Source organism: Podarcis tiliguerta (assembly GCF_965153285.1).
Source record: "Podarcis tiliguerta genome assembly, chromosome: 1".
Lineage (NCBI taxonomy): Eukaryota > Metazoa > Chordata > Lepidosauria > Squamata > Lacertidae > Podarcis > Podarcis tiliguerta.
In genome coordinates, this window is record NC_139534.1 from 121,998,019 (window position 1) to 122,021,332 (window position 23,314).

General features: G+C 44.5%; 1 long non-coding RNA gene across 2 annotated transcripts; it reads right to left on the reverse strand.

The window, feature by feature from the left end:
• Window positions 1-366: 366 nt before the first annotated feature.
• Window positions 367-17,774, reverse strand: LOC310677774. Of its 2 annotated transcripts, none has more exons than XR_014511435.1 (3): window positions 16,592-17,774; window positions 2,443-2,598; window positions 367-538 (listed from the first exon to the last, which is right to left on the reverse strand). It is a non-coding gene; the product is annotated as an uncharacterized lncRNA (long non-coding RNA). The 2 variants fall into 2 exon arrangements; XR_014511436.1 differs by lacking the exon at window positions 16,592-17,774 and adding an exon at window positions 4,525-5,110.
• Window positions 17,775-23,314: the final 5,540 nt, after the last annotated feature.

Consider the following 23,314-nt stretch of genomic DNA (forward strand, 5'->3'; position numbering starts at 1 on the left):
CCAGGCAACAGATTCCTCATCCCCATGACATACAGTGCCTTGAATTCTGCACTAAGCTACAGTCTTTCCAGCAGACTATTTGCCCATCTAGTCCTGTATTGTCTCTTCTGTCTAGTAGCAGTGCTCAAGTGTCTCAGAACGAGGTCTTCTGCATCACCTGTGACCTATGCCTGGGAGATGCCAGGGACATGCTTTGTTATCACTCAGTGACAGTCTCTCCTTGAATCTTGCACAAATGGGAAGGGGTTCCTCAGCAAAGCAATCATCGTGGAGAGGCTCCCTGAAGATTAAAAAGAAACAATTGCAAACCGCTGCTGTGGCAAAGCCCACAAAGGCGACGCAAAAGGGAAATAGCAAACCAAGATCTCATTTCACACAAGCGCATTTACTTGAGTTCTCGACATGGCCTCCGATGATCAATTCTTTTCAAAACTTTCCTCTTCCCATCAGAGAAGGAAGCGAGAGCCATCACATTCATCACAAAGAAATGATCAGCCGCAATATCCTGCGTCTGAGCTGAAACGCGGCCTCCCAGCTCCTTACATTAATAAAACAACACCACGTTTTGGAAAAGGATTAGTTATTTGTTGAATGAAAGGATATTTCTGTCAATAAATCATTCTGGCTTCTGTGGGGGCATTTCAAAGGCCATTTTAAATTAAGGGAAGGGTGGCTGGCCTGCTCCGTCCACTGCTAAACAAACAAGGTTTTTGTCTGTAAACACTAACTCAGATTCTCCCCACAACCAGCACCACCCTGATCTTAACTAACACAACATGCCATAAATATTGCAGGTGGAATTTTCCATGTTCCATGAGCAGGACTTTGTCAATGTGATTTTCCACTCCCAAATGGAAAACATAATAATAAAATGAACTTACTACACAAAGGAGGGTCCTGAGTTTATGCCATGGGTAGGCAAACTAAGGCCCGGGGGCCAGATGTGGCCCAATTGCCTTCTAAATCCGGCCGATGGATGGTCCAGGAATCAGCGTGTTTTTACATGAGTAGAATGTGTGCTTTTATTTAAAAATGCATCTCTGGGTTAGTTGTGGGGCATAGGAATTCGCTCATTTTTTATTTTTTTCCAAAATATAGTCCGCCCCCCCCATAAGGTCTAAGGGACGGTGGACCGACAACAGTGTGACACAGCAGCTAAAAAAGCCAATGCAATTCTGGGCTGCCTCAATAGGAGTATAGCATCTAGATCAAGGGAAGTAATAGTGCCACTGTATTCTGCTCTGGTCAGACCTCACCTGGAGTACTGTGTCCAGTTCTGGGCACCATAGTTCAAGAAGGACACTGACAAACTGGAATGTGTCCAGAGGAGGGCAACCAAAATGGTCAAAGGCCTGGAAACGATGCCTTATGAGGAACGGCTAAGGGAGCTGGGCATGTTTAGCCTGGAGAAGAGGAGGTTAAGGGGTGATATGATAGCCATGTTCAAATATATCAAAGGATGTCACATAGAGGAGGGAGAAAGGTTGTTTTCTGCTGCTCCAGAGAAGCAGACACGGAGCAATGGATCCAAACTACAAGAAAGAAGATTCCACCTAAACATTAGGAAGAACTTCCTGACAGTAAGAGCTGTTCGACAGTGGAATTTGCTGCCAAGGAGTGTGGTGGAGTCTCCTTCTTTGGAGGTCTTTAAGCAGAGGCTTGACAACCATATGTCAGGAGTGCTCTGATGGTGTTTCCTGCTTGGCAGGGGGTTGGACTCGATGGCCCTTGTGGTCTCTTCCAACTCTATGATTCTATGACCGGCCCCCTGCTGAAAATGTTTGCTGACCCCTAAATTAAGGAGTTACCAACTATGGCAACATCAGAGCCCATGGTAATTTTTTCTAGCCTTGTTCAGATTCTTTTATCTTTCTTCAACGTTCCTATAGGTTTCTTACCTTAGCAAGTCAGTATCTACGTTATAAACCCTAAATCTGCATCCAAAGATTATGCAACATGTGTACATCTCCCTCTGCACTGACTACTACACTGATTGACAGCCGGTCTCCAGGGTTTCAGGCACTGGTCTATCCCAGACCTACTTGGAGATGCCCAGGATTTAATGTGGAACCTTTTGCATGCAAAGTAGACACAGTACCACTGAACTATGACCCTTTACCAAACTACAAAAGGTAGCATACTTTTATATTTCCAGTATTTTCCTCTATCTTCCATAAAGCACATAAAGTAGCTTTGATTCTTGAAGGCGTCCGGGCAGGGGAATTAGAAAGATTGATTCTATTCTTGTCTCAGACATTTTCTTTGTGAACCTGTACACATTACTTAACCTCTTGATTTAACACTGCTGCATCAAGTCTCTCTCTCTCCCCCCCCATCCTTCTTCTAGGATTGCTGTGAAATTCACAGTTCAAAAATGGCAACTGACTATTATTTGTAGTTTTTGTCCTGCTTTCAAATTATCCAAGAGGAAATGATAGTTACTTTCAGGAGGCTGATTTTGAAAACATTGTTTGGGTAGCAGAATGTGTACACATCTGTCTTTGTTACACATTCAAATATTGATCTTTTGCAGCTCTTGTCAATCAGCCTGCTGTGTTGCTTTCTTATCCTGGAGTTAGAGGAACCGAGGGCTGTTCCCTTCCTCAGCACAATGGAGAACAAAAGGAGGCAAAGGATAAAGAAAAGGTGAATGATACTTAGTAAGACTGCAAGCAAATACAGATTCAAGCCCATTGTAGGAGCAGAACATACATCTTAGCAGAAGCAGTTTGCTTGGTGGGGTAAGAGCCACTAAACTAACTTCATGCCAGGTGAGTCACAGTTGCTTACTGGAAGGCCAAGCTGGAAGAGAGGTCAGCATGGTGCAAGCACACCAGCAGGAGCATCAGATTGGTTCTGCCAGGGTGTTTGCACCATGCGCCACCTCACCTTGCTAACTTGTGGTGCTTCATGTATGCATTCTTGGGGAGAACCTTGAAAGGAGGACCCTGGAGATATGCTCTTTGAAAGGTAACTCTAAATAAATGATACTGGGAAAATACCAGCTATGGCAGTGGTGGCCAAACTTGGCCCTCCAGCTGGTTTTGGACTACAACTCCCATCATCCCTAGCTAACAGGACCAGTGGTCAGGGATGATGGGAATTGTAGTCCCAAAACAGCTGGAGGGCCAGGTTTGGCCACCACTAAGCTATGGGAAAGGCTTAATGAGAAGCCTTTAAGATAAGTTAATGTGGTAAACTGAGGATATGACTCCCCTGCTGAGTGCCTGAGGGCCAAGTTCCTGCCTCTCCCCACCTGACCTAGGGCGGGGCCTGACAGGCCTTATAAGGATGGTGTGGCTACTGCCCAGCAAGGACTGGGGTATTTGGGGGGAAGTTTTGTTGGGAGTTTTTGCTGTTGTTATTGATATTAACTGATACAGTGGTACCTCGGGTTAAGAACTTAATTCGTTCTGGAAGTCCGTTCTTAACCTGAAACTGTTCTTTACCTGAGGTACCACTTTAGCTAATGGGGCCTTCCGCTGCCGCCACGCCGCCGCTGCATGATTTCTGTTCTCACTCTGAAGCAAAGTTCTTAACCTGAGGTACTATTTCTGGGTTAGCGGAATCTGTAACCTGAAGCATCTGTAACCCGAGGTACCACTGTATTACCTTTTTGTATCTTTCTTTTTATGTGGAAATTGTTCAGGTTGGTTATGTAGTTTTAAATGTGTTTTATTTATTTTTATGACTGCTTTGCTATGTTTGTAACTATGTAAATCTTTTCATATTGTAAGTCGCCTTGAGCATTGTTTTAACTGTGGAAAGGCTGCATACAAATAAGATGATGGTGATGTTGATAATGATATGAGGTAGATGTTGAAAGAGTGGGGATGGTTCAGCTAAAGCATAGTCATTTGTAAACAGATGACAGCAAGAAGTAGTAAATATGCCTAGGATGAAGGAGACTGTTTGCTGACGAACAACGCAGCAAAAACAAATCGAAACATTAGTCATACATTTGGTCCCATAAGATAGTATGAAGATGTGACATATTGGAAAAACCCAAGAGGGGTGTAAGTTCCCAACAAGCCACACCAAGTGAGAATCACCCAAGGTGAGGACAACTCTATAAACTGACCAGTGTTAGCCTATAGGAATTCATTGTTTATAGTCAGCCACAACTGACCGCTTGAAAGGGGATCACTCAAAAACCTGTGTGCTCCAACATCAAGAGAAGCTGATCCAATTAGTGACATCTCTCCTGGGGGCAACCTTTCCCCTCTAGGCCCTGTCCAACTGGTGAAGTCACCTTCAAGGACCCATCTCCAGGTTGTTGTTTTTAATAATAAAAAAAATCAGGAAATTAAAACAATTATCGCTGAGGTGGTGATACATTTTCAAACCAAGGGTCAGAGTCCCTTGTGGGCAATTTTCCAGGGCAGTATGCCAGTGGTGGGCAAGGCCACAGACAGAAGCGATTGGAGCAAAGGCTTGGACTCTAACCTCTCTGAAGTAGGATGTGTTTCTGCTGCAGAAAAATCAAAGGTCTACATACACACACACACACACACAAACCCCTACCTCTTCACCCTCAATCAAGAGTTCTCAACATAGGGAGGCAGTGGCAGCTGCTGCAAACTAGGACTAGTATGGCAGTACATGGAGCCAGCAGTAGGTGGAGTCAGAGCCAATGAGAGCTGGAGCCAAATAATTCTTGTTCTGTCACCATCCTACTTCCTGCTCAGTTCTACAAAGGCAAGACCGAGACTAAGGAGGAGGAAACTGTCAGTCAGGGCCACCCCTTGGGCTGGCTGTAAGTAAGGCAAGCAGGCAGGTGGAGGCCGGCTCAGGGCTAAATGGAACAGTCTCCATGGGATTCCAGTCAGGCCATAGCACTCAAGAAGCAGGCAGAGCAGGACTGCTGATGGGTGTGGCCTTGAGAGAAGAAGGTGTGGCCTCAGGAGAGTCTCAAGGCCCAAATACATGGGCTGATGGCCTGAGGTTCATCACCCCCTATCTGTCAAAAACATATCCTTCTCTGTGCTTGCCCCTGTAATATGGGACCCACCTTCTCAATTTTAGGTCCCTGTGTATAAAGTTTGTCAGTTCTTAAAAGCACTTGGAGGGGTGATTAATAGAGCTTCATTGTCTGGTGGCTTTTTTTGGTGCGATTTAAAGCTTGCACTTTAAAACAGACCTTTAATGTACAGGATTCTTTTTTTCAATCATGCAGTCAGCTGCCTTGAGCATGCAGGAACAGCAGGACAGAAGGGTTTTCCTTATGATCCTTAGATTTTCTACAGACTGAGCTGAACTCTTCCTATCAAATACCCAAAGCGTGAATTATTATTATTATTATTATTTGCACAGCTGGTTGTAGCTGGTTGTAGCATTTGCTCACCGTAGCCAAAGGCACTGATGACTGACAAGAAGAATTCTTCTGTAAAGTCACTCACAGAAGGAGGCAGTAATGGGTATCTCTCCCTATTTGTTTACAGCAAGATAAGACAGTTCTTCGGCTAGCAAATATACTCCATGACTGCCCACAATAATCTTCATGGTAAGTCCCAGAAAAACAATAAACAGCACCCAGTGCATTTTGTTGCTTCAGGCTTTTCTCTGTTGATTATAATGAAATACTGAAGGCTCAAACTATAGGAATTATTTTTTTAATAATAAAAAAGCCATAACAACATTTGCATATATGGTTCCCCCCGCCCAAGCATTCCTATTTTTGAAGAATTGTTTATGTATTTGTTTGTTCGCTATACTGCTGCGCTTCCTTTTTGCCTAAGCATGCAGGATTGTTTGCAACTTAAAGTAATGGCTAATGGACATGATATAAAAGGGGAAAGGGGACAGAGAGATGAAAGGAAAGGAATCAAATTCACATTGCAGTCCTATACCTGTCTACATTGAAGGAAGTCCCATTGGGTGGCCAAATGTTGGATTGCAGCTCCCATCATCCTTGATCACTGGCTATACTGGCAGAGGCTGATGGAAGTGCTTGAGGAATGGCTGTAACTCAGTGGCAGGGCAACTGCTTTGCATGCTGAAAATCCCTGGTTCAATTCCAGTAGTGGGATAGGAGAGCTGGAAAAAAAATCACAAGTAGCAACCTATGCACCCCTTTGGTTTCAGATAGTACATGGGTAAAGGTAAAGGGACCCCTAACCATTAGGTCCAGTCATGGCCGACTCTGGGGTTGCGGCGTTCATCTCGCTTTATTGGCCGAGGGAGCCGGCGTACAGCTTCTGGGTCATGTGGCCAGCATGACTAAGCTGCTTCTGGCGAACCAGAGCAGCACACAGAAACACCGTTTACCTTCCTGCCGGAGTGGTACCTATTTATCTACTTGAACTTTGACGTGCTTTTGAACTGCTAGGTTGGCAGGAGCTGGGACCAAGCAACGGGAGCTCACCCCGTCGTGGGGATTCGAACCGCGACCTTCTGATCGGCAAGTCCTAGGCTCTGTGGTTTAACCCACAGCGCCACCCACATCCCTTTAAGTACATGGGTAGGCAAGTCTAATAAGCCTGGGAAACAAATTTTCACGGCCCTCTAGCGACTTTGCCAAAATTTATTTAGCGTTAACTCTGGAAGTGTATACAGTGGTACCTCTGGTTGTGAACGGGATCCGTTCCGGAGGCCCATTTGCAACATGAAAAGAGCGCAACCCGCAGCGGCGGATCTACGCATGCGCGGGTTGCGATTCGCTGCTTCTGCGCATGACGTCATTTTGCGCTTCTGCACATGCACAAGCGGTGAAACCTGGAAGTAACCCTTTCCGGTACTTCTGGGTCGCTACGGGATGTAACCTGAAAGAACGTAACATTAAGCAAACGTAACATGAGGTATGACTGTACTTGATTCTGACCAAACTAAGCCTCCTAGAGCAAAATATATGTGGAGGTTTAGTTTGGTCAGAATTGATGTCAGGATGTCCAGTCCCTGGCTTGATAACACAGTGAGCGTAGTTAATTAAAAAGGATGACTTCTTGTCAAAACAAACCGATAACTCCAGACAGCTTTAACACAGCCTCTGCCATCATCAATCAAGATGACCCTTCTGAAGACTGCTTCCTGCGAGACCAGAAGCAACTGAACTTTCTCTTCGTACGTCTTTTGCTTTGCTTCCTATCTTGCAGCCCTCCCATTTGTCGAGACCTCGGACTGAGTGGGTGAGCTCCCTTCTCTTCCCCATTCTCTGAGAGGCTGTCTCTTAACTCTTTCCCTCCTGTTTCTGCTTCTGGCAAGCTTTGACTGCCTTCTAGCTTGCTCTCCACCATTCGCTTAGTCATGCTGTACGCCGGCTCCTTCGGCCAATAAAGCAAGATGAGCGCCGCAACCCCAGAGTCGTCTGCGACTGGACCCTAATGGTCAGGGGTCCCTTTACCTTTACTCATGTACTATCTGAAACCCAAGGGGTGCATTGATTGCCAGATGTGAAATATATTGGCATGATCTCCAGCTCTTCTGCTTCCACTACAGACATACCCCGGGCTGAGAGACAACCTTGTCTAAAATCCTGGAGAGTCACTGCCAGTCCATGTAGACATTGCTGATGGGCAGCTTCCAACCTTAACACATGTATATAACAACATCAGAAGAGCCCTGCTGAATTGGACCAATGGCCTGTCTAGTCAGTCCAACCAGATGCCTATGGGAAACCTGAGTCCCACAGCCTTCTTCTCTCCTGCAGTGCCCAGCAACTGGTTTTCAGAGCTATGGCTATGGAGGCAGAGCCTATCCATCATGTCTAGGAGTCACTGATAGCTTTATCCTCCTTGAATTTGTCTAATCATCTCATAAAGCAATCCAAGTCAGGGGATGCTTGGGAGAACCCTCAGGTTTGCAGAAATACTATCCCTCCCCTTATTTTTGTAAACCTCTCTCTGATGAGGAGTAAACATGTTCAGTGATCGTACTGAGTGTCAGCTGAACAACCAACAACTGAGAGTGGAATGGAATGGAGAATTGCCTGGCTGCCTGGCTGGTTAGAACTCTGGGCAGGAGCACTGCTATTAGAGGATATGCTGTAATTCTTTGTTGCAGTTCATAATCTCCACAAACCAGAAAATGCCAGCCATATCTGTGAGCTTTTCTTTTCCTGGCTAGGGCTTTTAAAACTTAACAAACATCCAGGAGTTACTGCTTCACCCATCGTGGAAATTCACTGGCAGCAAAAATTTGGCCGGCAGATTTCATTATTTCATTTTGTAAATTCTGGCTTTTATCTGATCAGTTCCTCTATGCCGCTAGGGCCCAGATACTGCAGTCCACATGCCAGACAGGTTCTGTGATTTGCCCTTGGCCTCAGAAAGAACAACATCCTTGCAAATGACTCCCCCCCCCCCCCATGAATGAAGCAGAAGATAAGATTTCTATGGATGGAAACTGAGCCACGCGCTCTGCACAAACTATTTGGCTTCTGAAAATAATGGAACTGGCCCAAATGGGCAGGCTTCCCTACTTTCAACCACTTCCAAGAGCAACACTTTCACCTCGCAAGTGGACTGAAGGATGCAGTTGCAGCAGAGATTTAATGTTAATTTAGGGCTGCCCCAGCTGCTAGGAAACCATCTGTTTATTTCTAACATCGGCACGCCACTTTTCCATTAAAAAACATCCAAACTGGCATGCACAAATGAAAATGGCAACAATAAAAGCTTCCGTCATAAGAACATAAGAAGAGCCTCCTGGATCAGGCCAGAGCATAGCTGTCAACTTTCCCCTTTTCTTGCGAGGAATCCTATTCAGAATAAGGGAATTTCCCTTTAAAAAAGAGAAACGTTGACAGCTATGGGCCAAAGGCCTTTCCAGTCTAATCAATTCCTCCATATAAATATGCATTTATGTATTGCCTTTCTGTTTAAAAACAACAACCCCAGAAGAACCATTGAAAAATATGTGTATTAGGATGGAGAAATAAATGAATTTTCATGTTCATCTTTCCCTGCTCCTCATACTCGTTCCTCTTCTCCTACAATTCTCTTTTGCCACTGACTTCCTAACTGTGGTGCATCTTCTGCTAAGGAGTAAATCCTATACAAATCTGGAGTGGGGGCCCTAAGATGGTTGGATGGTGCCTTATACGTCTCCTTCCAGAAACTCCTGCAGCTCAGCTGATGCCAAATGTATTGCTCTGCTTTCCTTTGGTGCTTGCTAATGCAGCAGTTTCACTTCAACCCCAGAGGTATAGTCCATTGTCTCTCCAGGCAGATGGGTGCCAACAACTGCCTTTGACAGTAGGGGAAGAACTTAGCCATCATGACTAGTAGCTTTCTCAGCAGTCACCCCGAGAACTATATGGAACAATCTCCCTCAATATCTTTGGCTATGTTGCTAGCGAATGTGCGAAGCTCATTAGTTGAGAAAGGCCTTTGAAAAAGCCTGAAAGATATGGCTGGATTGGAAGTTCTGCTGGTGGTGGATTGGCGCTTAATCACTTGTCATGGGTCATGTCACCCTTTGGGTGTTTATTTATTTACCAAGATTACATAAAACAATATAAAATATGCATTCCAAATAGTCTGATAGAATCAGCCTTCAGAAGCAAGTAGATGTAGAAATGACCAAAATATAGATAAAATCAGCATAGATAAAATTACGTGTCTGTTTAGCCTGACCTATACAATTTATTTATTAGATACTGAAAATAATACAGTAAAGGCACCCAGCTAACATCGATAGACAGGGATTTCCAGAGATTAGATGCCGCCTCTCTGACACGGGTGGTGCTGTGGGTTAAACCACAGAGCCTAGGGCTTGCCGATCAGAAGGTTGGCAGTTCGAATCCCCGCAACAGGGTGAGCTCCGGTTGCTCGGTCCCTGCTCCTGCCAACCTAGCAGTTCAAAAGCACATCAAAGTGCAAGTAGATAAATAGGTACCACTCTGGCGGGAAAGTAAACGGCATTTCCGTGCACTGCTCTGGTTCACCAGAAGCAACTTAGTCATGCTGGCCACATGACCCTGAAGCTGTACACCAGCTCCCTCGGCCAATAAAGCGAGAGGAGTGCCGCAACCCCAGAGTCAGCCACAACTAGACCTAATGGTCAGGGGTCCCTTTACCTTTACCTCTGAATGATTAATTACTTGCAAGCAGTATATAGATGGCTTTTATTTTTCTTCTGATTCTGTTATTTGAATGTGAACTCCTTTCAGCTCACTTGGGACATCAGCATTGGCCAATGTACAGAAAACCACAAGAAGTGCTCTTCTTGAACAACTGTGCTTTCTTATCTTCTCCCCCCCACCCCCAACTGTTCCTGTGGGTCAAGGGACCTTCTAGAATGGAATAAGACATAGGAATGGAGGGAGGAATCGCTGGCAGAAATCAGCCAGTGCAAATGGACTTTCTGGATTCCATCCCTTTTTAACAAATGCAATCAAATCATTTGCAAAAAAGCAGCACCACCTATAGGTTTGTTCATGCTCCTCTTCTGCCACGGTACTGAAATCCATTCTTAAGAAGGGACTGCGTGACCCATCAATAGGAGCAATGTTTCTTGATCAATTGGTGCAAAAGAACTATGATGATTTGGAATGCATTTGCTGTATATTGGGGTACTTCCCCTTCAGTATTTAAGTGCGTGTATTAGCTTTCCAGTTTTGCGATGTATACTCTTATGTACTCATGTACAGTATGAAAACATCTGAACAGAAAAAATATGTATAAAAAATAAAATCAAGGAATTTAGCATCTCACAAGCTCGGTCAGTTTGCATCCCTCATTATTGCAATATTTTGGCTCCAGCAAATGTCTTTGTTGACTATAGTAGCATTAGTATATGCAGAGGAGGCTTGTCTGGATGAATTCAGTAATTATGCTTTTAAAGACCTAACTAGTCAATTAGTAGCTGCCTTGGTGCATACACACATATGCTGACAATATTCATGCTCATCTGTTACTGTCGTTGCCTATTCTCTGTCCATTCGCTTTGCCTGTTTCCTTCACCTACCCAGAGAAGTCCTATTCCCTCGGAGGGAGTGTCTGGCAGCTGCACTGCTCCAAAGCCAACGTCTTGAATTGGCCTGGGAGGACCTGCCTCTCGCCTGGCACTGCTCTCCTCCAGGTAGGAGACTTCCCTACGCTGCCCATTTTGATGGGCCGATGCTGAACACCATCTTGTCAGCTGGGTGGCAGCTGGATTGTGAATCTGGCATGGGAGCAGTTTGCTGATGGATTACGTGGCCTTTCGCAGTGACATTTCTATTTGACCCACCCTGAATTTATCAACCTTTACTAATAATTAGTATGTGTACCTATGCGTGTGTGCGCACATGTGTGAGAAATAGTATCAGGAGACATGCACGGTGACTGCCAGATTTGTCTCCTTGACAAGAATGCTCTCCTACGATGCTAATGGGAAATAATTAGTCTGGAGGAGAAAATGGCTGCTTGTTGGTAACTTATGGGTCTCTGAAATGGTTGGATTTCCATGCTTTCTCTGTTTAAGCGCGAATTCAAACGTGGCAGTAGGACGTTGTTTATTATGCAACTGGAGAAGCGGTAGCCAAAGTGGTGCCCACTAGGTGGACAAACGCCATCTCCAACTCCTCGAAAGATTTCATCAACGGTGTCTCTGAAAAATCTTACACATCACTTGGGAACACAGGCGAACTAATATCAGCGTACTGGATGAAGCAAAGATCACCAGTGTTGAAGCAATATTCAACATCAACTTCGTTGGACTGGTCATGTTGTGCGGATGCCTGATGATCGTCTTCCAAAGCAACTACTCTATTCCAAACTTAAAAATGGAAAGCGTAATGCAGGTGATCAACAAAAGAGATTTAAAGACCGTCTCAAGGCAAATCTAAAAAATGTAGTATAAACACCGACAACTGAGAAACACTGGCCTGCGAGCGCTCCAGTTGGAGAACAGCCTTTACCAAAGATGTCATGGACTTTGAAGACACTCGAACTCAGGATGTAAGGGAGAAACGTGCTAAGAGGAAGGCACGCTTGGCAAATCCACACCGTGATCAACTCCCGCCCAGGAACCAATGTTCCCACTGTGAAAGGATTTGTGGGTCCAGAATTGGCCTCCACAGTCACTCATTGTTAAAACCGTGTTTATGGAAGACAATCTTATTCGGCTACAAGGGATCGCCAAAGAAAGAGACTAGGTGCTACAGACTACAGACGGCTTCAACCCTTGATCCTTGGTCATGCTGGTTGGGGCTGATGGGAGTTCTAGTTCACCTCTGGTGGGCACCTATTGGCTATCCCTGATCTACAGGGACTGAAAAGCTTTGAACCTCCCCAACAAAGCTTTTGGCCAATTCTTAGAAGCGGGTCTCCCATGCCACACACCCCGTGCCATAAACCAACAAATTGAGTCAACTGACTGAAAGCTTGCGACGGCTTGAGAAACAGCTGTCTGCGTACTGCAGATCTTCTGGCTTGAGGAAGTACTGGATAAGAAGCATCAGGACCAAATCGTTTGTATTGCCTATTCTGCAAAAAGTGTGTCATTCCAGCCTCCAGGAAAGATTTTTTTAGCAAACACAAGGATTGGTAGTAGGAGCATACACATGGCACTGTTCATGTGATAATTTAAGTTAGGGATTTGGAATCTTTTTCAGCCTGGGGGCCTCATTCCCTTCTATGCAACTTTCCAAAGGCCACAGGTCAGTGGTGGGTGGGGCCAGAGGAGTGCAGCAGTGAATCCAGATTTTAACTCTCTAGAATAGGCTCGTTTCTGCACGCAGTCACAGATCCCTCTGTATCCTCAATCCACACAAGCGAGAGGCATGGTCAGAGTTCAAGGACACATTCCAGCCAGCAACCCCCTTCCCCACCCTCCAAAAAACACTGGGTGAGAAGGACCAGTGAGGGCTGTGACATGGAAAGACCAGGGCCATGTTCATAACATACATCTACAGTTGTACCTTGTTTTGCGGCCAGGATCCATTCCAGAGCCCCAGCCGCTAGCCAAAAAGGACGCAGGGCAAACAAGCTGTGCTATCATAATGATTAAGGCCTTAAATGACCATTTTAGGTTATATGTTAGTGACTAAGTTTTAATTTATATATTTTTTAACTGTTGCTATATCTGTATTGTCCCTGTTATGCCTAATTGCAAATTCAAATGTATCCCTATCATGTTTTATGACTTCCTTGATATTGTATGTGGGCTGGAACTGGTCTATGACTCAGGGCAAAGCGCAGTGTCTGTGCACACGTGGAGCGGTTTGTACTTCGGAGCATGTGCAAAGTGCGATTTAGCGCTTCTGCACATGTGCGAGTGGCAAACCCGGAAGTAACCCGTTCTGGTACTTCTGGGTTTGCCGCGGATGTTCACCAAAATGGATGCTAGACGAGGTGGACGTTTGTGAAGGTATTACTGTAAAGTGCTACAATGCCACTTAAAAAAGTTATGGCTTCCCCAAAAGAATTCTGGGAGCTGTAGTTCATTAATGGAGCTGAGAGTTGTTAGGAGCCCCCGCCCCTCATTTCTCTTACAACAAATTCCAGAGTTGCCCACAAAGAGAGAATGATTGCTAAACCATTCTGGAAATTGTAGCTCTTTGAGAGGAACAGGGATCTTATAACTGTTAGGATATTTCCGTTCCACCTTAAAAGGGAGCAGGATGTTTGTGTCACAGCCTGCGTATTTCCTGTTTCACAGGATGTTCTCTGTTGTGTCTTTGCTTTCGTTCCTCTCTCTGTGCCGGAACACTGAAGCAGGCAGTCATGTTTTTCTTTGTTCTGATCAACGCAGAAATAAACTTGTAAATATGCTCTCCTGCGTGCATCTTTCGCTGTGCATTATCTGCTGATAGAGCGTGCATCGGCTCTGGAATGTGGCAAGCTATTTCTGGAGCTCGTGTCGCTAATTGCTGATACTGCGTGTCTACGGGAGATCGATGGACGTCCGGAGACGACGTGGAGTCATGATGGACTTTGTCTCCCTGGCAGTATCCCAACAATAACAACTCTCAGCACCCTTAACCAGGGCAGCCAACTTGGGCCCCAGATTATGGGTGCCCAGTGTGCATGATGCCATGTTATGACATCACGCACGCCGACCAGCCTCAGAACCTGGCTTCCAGTGGTACCGAGGTCTCAGAAGGCCTTAGAAAGCATCTCTGAGGCTTCCAAGAAGCTGTCTGAGGCCTTGTGAGACCTTGAAAGTTGCATGGGGGCCCTGCGGTATTGGGTGCTGACCACCCACAACAATTTTTTGTGTGTGCTCAGGCACTCAGAGCCACCTATACTTGGCGCCCCTGCCCTTAACAAACTGCAGTTCCCAGAATTTCTCTGGGGAGGTTATGAGCGTTTAAAGTGGTATCACAAAGCTTTCACTTTATGGTGTCAATGTGCCCCAGGTCTGGCTTGGGGAGAGCTCCAGGTGACAGATAGAGTGTCCTGGGGCCCCACGCTTAAATTCTGACTAAAGAAGGTTTACCGTGAATGCTCCATCTTTACGTTGAACAAATACCCTGACCACTGAATATAATCATGATGCTTTGCTCTCTTTGATATTTGATATTTATGTTATTGTTGTATCATTCCATTTTATTTATACCTTGACGACCTTCATTTCTTTGCCTAGTTGTGAAGATCAAACCCCTTCATCCTGCAGGGAGGAGGCCGAAAGCCTCCCTTTTCAATTATCATTTTATTATATACCTTTAAATTTATAAGAAGTCCCTCTAAATTTTGAATTTAGGCCCTGTGGCCCGCAAAGCAGGGCATTTCTTCTCAATTAGCAGTGGAGGTGAAAGGGCCTTATCAAAGTTTATTTGTTCATATCAAAGCTCCTCTTTTTTTGATCTCCTGAAAGGGATTGGGGGTTGCACCATTAAGAAATCCCCTCCTATGTTCTTCCCCCAAAGGACAGAAAGCAACCTGCTAAGGTCCATTAGCATTTCAATATATTTCTCACCTCAGGAAATGAATTGGCTTCCCAGGCTAATTTAGCAAAAGGAAAAAGGAAAAATCTTGCACATGAATATCTACATCATGTTTAAAGGCCCACCACATCAATGGGACTACTGTATTCCACTTAGTCTGCTGAGGATTGAGCAATCATAGCAGTGCATTAGAAAGGTCAGATATATAACCATTTCAGAACTTGACAAGGAGTTTGAGGTGCGCTTCATGGCCCACTCTGACTCTTTATTTGCAAACTATCAACCCAGAGGTCCTGTGTGTCCCTTTAAGCCATCACCACAACAGCTCTACCTCCACTGTCAGAGGCAGTAGGCCTTTGAATACCACTTGGAGGGAATCACAACAGGGGAGAACAGCGGGTGGCGCTGTGGTCTAAACCACTGAGCCTCTTGGGCTTGCTGATCAGAAGGTCGGCGGTTCAAATCCCGCAACGGGGTGAGCTCCCGTTGCTCTGTCCCAGCTTCTGCCAACCTAGCAGCTCAAAAGCACACCAGTGCAAGCAGATAAATAGGTACTGCTGTGATGGGAAGGTGAATGGTGTTTCCGTGTGCTCTGGCACTCATCACGGTGTTCCGTTACACCAGAAGCGGTTTAGTCTTGCTGGCCTAATAATAATAAATCATCATCATCGTTATTATTATTATTAATAATACTATTATTATTATTATTATTATTATTATTATTACAGTGGTACCTTGGATTACATATGCTTCAGGTTACATATGCTTCAGGTTACAGACTCCGCTAACCCAGAAATAGTACCTCGAGTTAAGAACTTTGCTTCAGGATGAGAACAGAAATCGTGCTCTGGCGGTGCAGCAGCAGGAGGCCCCATTAGCTGGTGGTGCTTCAGGTTAAGAACAGTTTCAGGTTAAGAATGGACCTCCAGAACTAATTAGGTTCTTAACCCAAGGTGCCACTGTATTATTTATTTATACTCCACCCATCTGGCTGGGTTTCCCCAGCCACTCTAGGCGGCTCCCAACAGAATTAAATGTCTTCTAAACCGGAAAGTTGTCTGTGGACAAATGCCAGCTCCCTTGGCCTGAAGCGAGGTGAGCAGCGCAATCCCATAGTCGCCTCTGACTGGACTTAACTGTCCAAAGGTCCTTTACCTATTACCTGCTTGTGGGCTTCCTGCAGCCATCTGGTTGGCCACTAAGCAAACCAAATGCTGGACTAGTTGTTTTCAATGTGACCATACCCCGGAAGTGTCCTGGAAAAACTGGGACACCCCATTTTTTATTGTGAGAGAATGGCAGCATTTCCCCCCTGAAGAAACTGCTTTTGGGGGGCACAATCTTGCACAGTAAACCAAAACATGTGTCTTGGGGCATCGTGCCTGATAAAAACCAATCCTTTTTTTGTGGGGGAGGGATGTGGCACAAAGTTACAGCAACCCAAATGACTGCTGTGCTTATGTGATAAAAAACAGGCGTCCCGGACTTTGGCATTAAAGTGTTGGTGGGTATATATGACTCAACAGGCAACATGGCCTACAACTTCAGGGGCACTTCAGGAAGTAGTGTGTCATAGGGGCAGCATTTCTTTGTTGTGCGCCTTTATTATTCCATGGGTTCACTCATAGGTAGCACAGTGGCCAACTATGCCTCACTTAAGAAAAGAAGAAATGCACCAGTCCAAAAGAGGACTTTTATAAATTTTGCATCTGCTAATATATATGTATAAGCATAATTTTAGAAATAATTATTGCAATTGGAATTGCAATGCAGCAATCTCACCGTAATGAGGGAGATGGCGACTGGGCCACTGGGTTGTCTGCTGAGTTTGTTGTCCTGTTGATCACTGTTGACATACGATTTCAGGGACCCAGGCTTACTTTATGGTTGTTGGTTTTTTATCTTCAGGTAGAAAGCAGTTCCCTGACATACTTTCAAACTGATGGATGCCCTCTGCAAAGCAGGGCACCCAGAACCAGGAGTTTCTCTGCCCAGGAATAAGGGTGGAGAATTCTAGGTGCAAATGTTGATCCTTCAGCAAAGGTGATGAATGCATTGTCTGCATGACTGTTTAGAAAGAAACGTGCTTGTCGCCCAGCAATCGATAAGAATTCATTTGAATTTCAAAGCGGTGACGGCAATCAGAAAGGATTCATTAGGGAGTTTGTAGGCAATGTCATAGGCTCTTCCGCAGTCATTCCGCCATCATTCAGGATTCATTAAGTGCTATTTCATGTTGGAAATAATGAGCTGTGGAAGCACTGTTAGCAGAGAATAATGGAAGGAAAGCAGGTTTACATATTGTAAATACTTTTCAGCTAGAGGTCTTGACTGCTTCACCGCAAGAGAAGATGCAAAAGGCTACCCTTTTCCTTCTCCCCCACCCATAACCCGATCTTTGCTAGTTGAGTACACCTCAATTAAGTAGCGCATTAGAGTCGTGCAAACTCAAAATTGGAATTTTTAAAGTTCTCTCTGACTTAGTGGCTTCAAAATGTCAATGGTTTAATTATCATATTGTTTCCAAGTGAGTACCGTTTGTTCAGGAATGCGGCTGCTTAATAAGAGTTTTACTGTAATTGGATCTGCGTAAAACTCCTCCTTGTTTATAACAGTGGAAATTTTCCACTTCAGCAACAAAAACAACCTTTCTCTCTTTTTTGTTCTGCCTGCCACTGAGCTGCAGCTCTTCTGTTGACAAAGAGCCTGGCTGCTGAGTCAGGCCAAGGACCCATCTAACCGAGCATCCTTTTCTCACAGTGGCCAACCAGAAGCCTATGGGATGCTGAGAAGTAGGACCTGAGCTCAACAACACTCTACCCACATGATTCTTAGCAGCTGGAATTAGGAAGCAACAGAACTCAGTCATTTTATAAAATATTAGTAGAAATAGAGAATCAATAAGATCAATTAAAAGAGGTGTGGGGAAAGGAGACAACAGGGCATATAGATAGTCAAAGGCTGGGGGGAAATATGGGAGAATCGTATGTTGAAAATGTCTGTAAGAATAAAAGAAAATTATTATATATATTTTTAAAATATTTTTAAAATTTATTTAACATAATTGTTACAAAATGTAAGTAAAACAGTGCAAATACATATATATATTTCAAATAAGCACACACACACACACACACACACATATATATATATATATGGGAACAAAGGAGAAAAAAAGAAGAAATGAAAAAAGAAGAAGAAAAAATAAAGAGAGAAGAAGAAGAAGTAAAGTTGGAAGAATTTCTTCCAAGTTTATTCTACAAATATCTCAATATGAAAATAATAATAAAATTTCATTGATTGACTTCCATCACTTACAGAAAATTATTATAAATTAGTTTGGAGATGGTATTTAACACTAGACAGATTAAATCAAATAAAGACGAGGAATATGCAGGAGAAATGATTTTGAGGGGATATGGAGGGTGTTGGTAGAATTTGTACTGTTAAAATGGAAAGGGGTCAGACCATCGCAAAAGGCATTGAAATTTTGGGAGGTGGGATAGTTACAATGGAATGGTCTCGGTGGTGGGCTGCACATTTTTATTCTTATTTATATACGATTATTATTTTGTCAAAAATGAAAAACTCAGTCATCATGGCTAGTAGCCATCCATACATTTACTTGCAGAACATCCCAGGTTTAACCTCTGGCATCTCTTGGTAGCTATGGGAATATCTTTGAAGAATCACTGCTGAGCTACACTGACCAATGGTCCTATATGCTCAAGTCATGCATGCAAAGTCAGATTTGGAGAGACGATGTCCTGCTTGGATCGGAGAAGGAAAGTTGGACAGACTCCCTTATGAAGGGATGCTCTGGACTTTGTGATTCGGATCTGGGCCAGGGGGAGTTGTGGAGGCCTTCAGCCTTGAAGGGACTTTGGAGCATGTCCTGAAACATCTTTTGGACTTTAGTTTTGACTATGGAGTATGGGCTGACCTGTCGACAAGGAATAAAGGAACTGTCAAGATGGAAGTAAAGTGTAAGCATAAATTTGAAGAAGACCTGCAGAAGGGATATGGAGAAGAGTTAAGAGCCTCGGATAGAAGATCACCAGGTTGATGGGCTATATAGAACTGATAGAAAGGACTGACAGAATCCGACTGACAGAATTTTAAGGTTTTGAAGGTAAGATAAGGTTAAAATAAATTAAGATAACTAAATGATAGAAAGCAGTGAAAGACGGAAGAGATTTGCTGATATAATTAATAACTGGAATACAAAAATGGGAGGTGTGAGGAGGTCGAGGAAATAAGTTAATGAAAGATAAGGATAAATATTGGATGTGTTTTTAATTGTTTTTGTATTTCTTTGTGTTTAGATGTATCGTTGTTGTTTTTCTTTCTTTTTATGTAATTTTTTATTCTTTTTTTCTCTTTTCTCTTCTTTTTTCTTTTTTGTGTAACCTTTAAACTTCTAATAAATATTATCTTTTTTTAAAAAAAGTCATACATGCAAAATCCAGTGCAGAGATTTGCACGGTTGCCAATTTGCTACCAGGCTAAGTTCAAGGTGTTACTATTAGTATATAAAGCCTTTAACAACTTGGGGCCAGTTTATCTACAAGATTGTCTTACCCCATATGTGCCCACCCAACCGCTTTCATCAGTAGAATTGGCACTATTACAGGTGCCCCATAGTACCCATTCTGCTTTTGTGAGAACTCGTTTAATGTGGCAGCACCTGCAATTCCGAACTCCCTGCCTACTGATATTACGTGAGCGCCTTCAATGCATTATTTTTAGACCGCTAAAATCAAGTCTAACCAGGTGTTTAGAAAGCTAATGTGAGCTTTAATTTGTTCCAGTCTATTATTGTTTTAACTTATTATGTTTTAAATTATTATTTTTTAACGTGATAATTTTATTGGGTTTTCTTTTGGGGGTTTCAACTTTGAGGTCCCCCCTCCCCCCATAATTGAGCAGTGAATACATTTTATGAAATAAAATAAATAACTAAAACCTGAAGAACTGCAATATATTGTCACTTAGAGGAGGTAATGGAAACATCCTTTATCCAGAGCTCTGGAAGTTTTTGTTTAATTGGAGTTTGTTCAAGGTGCATTGTTTTCAGAATGACATTGGTTGGTGCTGTTTCAACCTCTCAATCAGCCTGGCATTTGCTCTAACCTTTATTGACTTACAACACCCGTCCATTTCCTCCTCTAGCTCTCCTCAGCTCTGAAATCCAATATACAGGAGACAGAGATGTAAGAAGGCTTTGAATCTTAAATGAATCGGCCTCTCTCAAATGAGAGGTTCAGTACACTACATTAGCAAAGAACCCCTCTTCTCTTCCCTCTCTATTTCAGTCTTGATATATATGTATAGCTTTTCATTCAGCTATGACCTTCTTTTAAAAGTGAAGAGCCTTTTTGTGAAGGATCCAATAGATGGAGACCGTCTGGATTTAGAAAAAAACATGCTAGGGGCTGATGAGAACTTGAGTCCAACAACATCTAGAGAACCACAAGCTTCCCCACCCTTGATGCAAAGCATGTTCTCTATCACCTATCAATACTGGAAGCTGCCTTATATCAAGACTGATCACTGGTCCATCTAGTTCAGTATTGTCTACATCAGGAAAGTAGAATGTGGGTACAGTAGTACCTCAGGTTAAGAACTTAATTCGTTCTGGAGGTCCGTTCTTAACCTGAAAGTGTTCTTAACATGAAGCACCACATCAGCTAATAGGGCCTCCCACTGCCGCCACGCGATTTCTGTTCTCATCCTGAAGCAAAGTTCTTAACCTGAGGTACTATTTCTGGGTTAGTGGAGTCTGTAACCTGAAGCGTATGTAACCTGAAGCGTCTGTAACCCGAGCTTCCACTGTACTTGTTTCTGAGTAGCTGTTTATAGACAGTTATTGGGCTGCTTTATCTGTTGGGGTAGAAGGTATGAGAGCAAGCTTGCCCAACCAGTCGCTTTGTTTAGGCAATGTTTCTGACTGACTAGTTAAGTGAGAGCTGGACCATAAAGAAGGCTGATCGCTGAAGAATTGATGCTTTTGAATTATGGTGCTGGAGGAGACTCTTGAGAGTCCCATGGACTGCAAGAAGATCAAACCTCTCCACTCTGAAGGAAATCAGCCCTGAGTGCTCACTGGAAGGACAGATCCTGAAGCTGAGGCTCCAAGACTTTGGCCACCTCATGAGAAGAGAAGACTCCCTGGAAAAGACCCTGATGTTGGGAAAGATGGAGGGCAGAAGGAGAAGGGGATGACAGAGGACGAGATGGTTGGATAGTGTTCTCGAAGCTACCAGCATGAGTTTGACCAAATTGCGGGAGGCAGTGGAAGACAAGAGTGCTTGGCGTGCTCCGACGAAGAGTCGGACACAACTAAACGACTAAACAACAACAAGTACCATGATCAGCATCACCAAAGGAGCTGCTCTGTGCCATAGAATGAATGAGTTAGCCTTCCCCACTCATCTGGCTGCTAGGTGGAAGAAGAATTGTGAGAGAGGGTGTGGGTTCGTGTAAATCTGTGTTCAGATCTCAGCTGAATCCCTACATAATACCACTTGTACATGGGCTGAAGTCTTTTGTTTGGGCTTCGATTGCTGCGTAAAGTGTGTGCTTCCCCCTGTTGCTTCTTTCCATTTCTCCAAGCAGCAACTCCCCCCCACCTCACCCCCCCCCCGGCATACTTGGCTTCAGACAAAAGGAGATGCTGCAGCTTTAATGAAAATTTAAAAGTCAATGAGACACAGACGGGGGCAGGGGTGGTAGGGAAGAGAAAGGGAGAGATGGAGAGGGGGAGAAATGACCCGGGATGAGAGTAGTCCAATGAATAAATTCAAACCATTTAGAGAATGTTTGGAAAGATCAGAAGGGCACCTTTGCTCGCAGCATTTTAACGAGCCTTGGAGAATTAGCGAGAGGGCTGAAAAATGAGTGGCACTGGCAAAGAGTAATTTGGTTGCGATCACTTGAGGGTGATGAATGAGGATGTGGCATAGCCTCTGCAGAGAGGGATTGTCTCTTCTCAAACAATTGTGTTTTGCCGACATGGGCGGGAGACGTATTGCAGCGGGGGCATTGGATGCAATGGTGATGTGGGACGCATCGGAATTGCCTTGCTGGAATGACACTGAGGATCCGATCTGCATTCTCTTGTTTACGGTGGCCAGGCAGAGGCTCCTGGAAGCTCAAGACCAGGCTTGAAAGCAGGGGTGCACAAAATGATTCATCTAGATTTTCCTCCATTTCGCTCTGATGCAAAACCCTTCCCCATATTTTTGCACACAATTTTTCTTAATGAACACATCTTTGCAAACAATTCCCCCCTCTTTAAAAAGTATGTGGCTTTCATTACAGCGCGCTTTCCCCAGGTAGATGCATTTTTGCATTGGCTGGAGAATCCATTGGCAAGCTCAGGGATGTGCAAATTTTGAAGGCTTGCTGCACTTCAGTTTGAGTCCTGCTTCAGGAAGTACATGCTAGATAAGTTAAAACATGGGTAGGGAAACTAAGGCCCAGGGGTCGGATCCAGCCCAATCACCTTCTAAATCCGATCCGCAGACGGTCCAGGAATCGGTGTGTTTTTACATGAGTAGAATGTGTCCTTTTATTTAAAATGCATCTCTGGGTTATTTGCGGGGCATAGGAATTCGTTATTTCATTTTTTTCCAAAATATAGTCCCCCCCCACAAGTTCTGAGCGACAGTGGACTGGCCCCCTCCTGAAATGTTTCCTAACCTCTGAGTTGAAATGAAGGTGCTGATTCACAGCCTGGGGTACTTGTGGATTCAGCTTTGTCACTGGAAGCTCAGAAGGCTAGAAGAGTGAGACCTTGCCAAGACAGAATCATAGAATTGTAGAGTGGGAAGGGACCATGAATGTCATCTAGTTCAACCCCCATATAACAGCTCAGAGCTCTGAACAGGTTGCCAATCTGCTACAGGGCTGAGTTCAAGGTGTTACTATATAAAGCCCTTGACTGCTTCAATCTGTGGAACTGGCACTGTTAAACGTGCAATAAATAAACTTGCATTTCCAATGGCATTTTCACTAACATTTGTGTGCACACATTACCCTAGTCCATGAATTTCTGAACACATCTGTCAGGGGTTCAGGAGCAGAGTCACAGGAGAGGGAGGAAACGGAGAGCGAGGGGGAGGAGTCCGAAGGAAATGTCAGCTACGACAGTAGTCCGAGGTCTCTGAGTCTCTCCAGTGACTCGGAGGATTCACAGAAAGGTGCCCCCATAGTCAGGGCAAGGGGAGTGCCCAGGGGGACACCTCGGGAAGAAGGGGCCAGAGGGGACTCAGAGAGTAGCAGCTGGAAATCCGGACCAGCGTCCCCCCCAGAGGGCAGTAGGGGGGAGGAGTCCAAGGCATCGGGATCAGGGAGCGCGCAGGCAGAGGGAGAACGTGAGGCAGGAGTGGCCACACCCTCGTCAGGGAGCGAGGAAACGGTCATCAGGAAAGTTAAACGCGCGCGCGCGCCAAGTTCAAATGTACAGGAGGGCGGCAAGGTGGGCAGCCCGGGTAGGGAGCC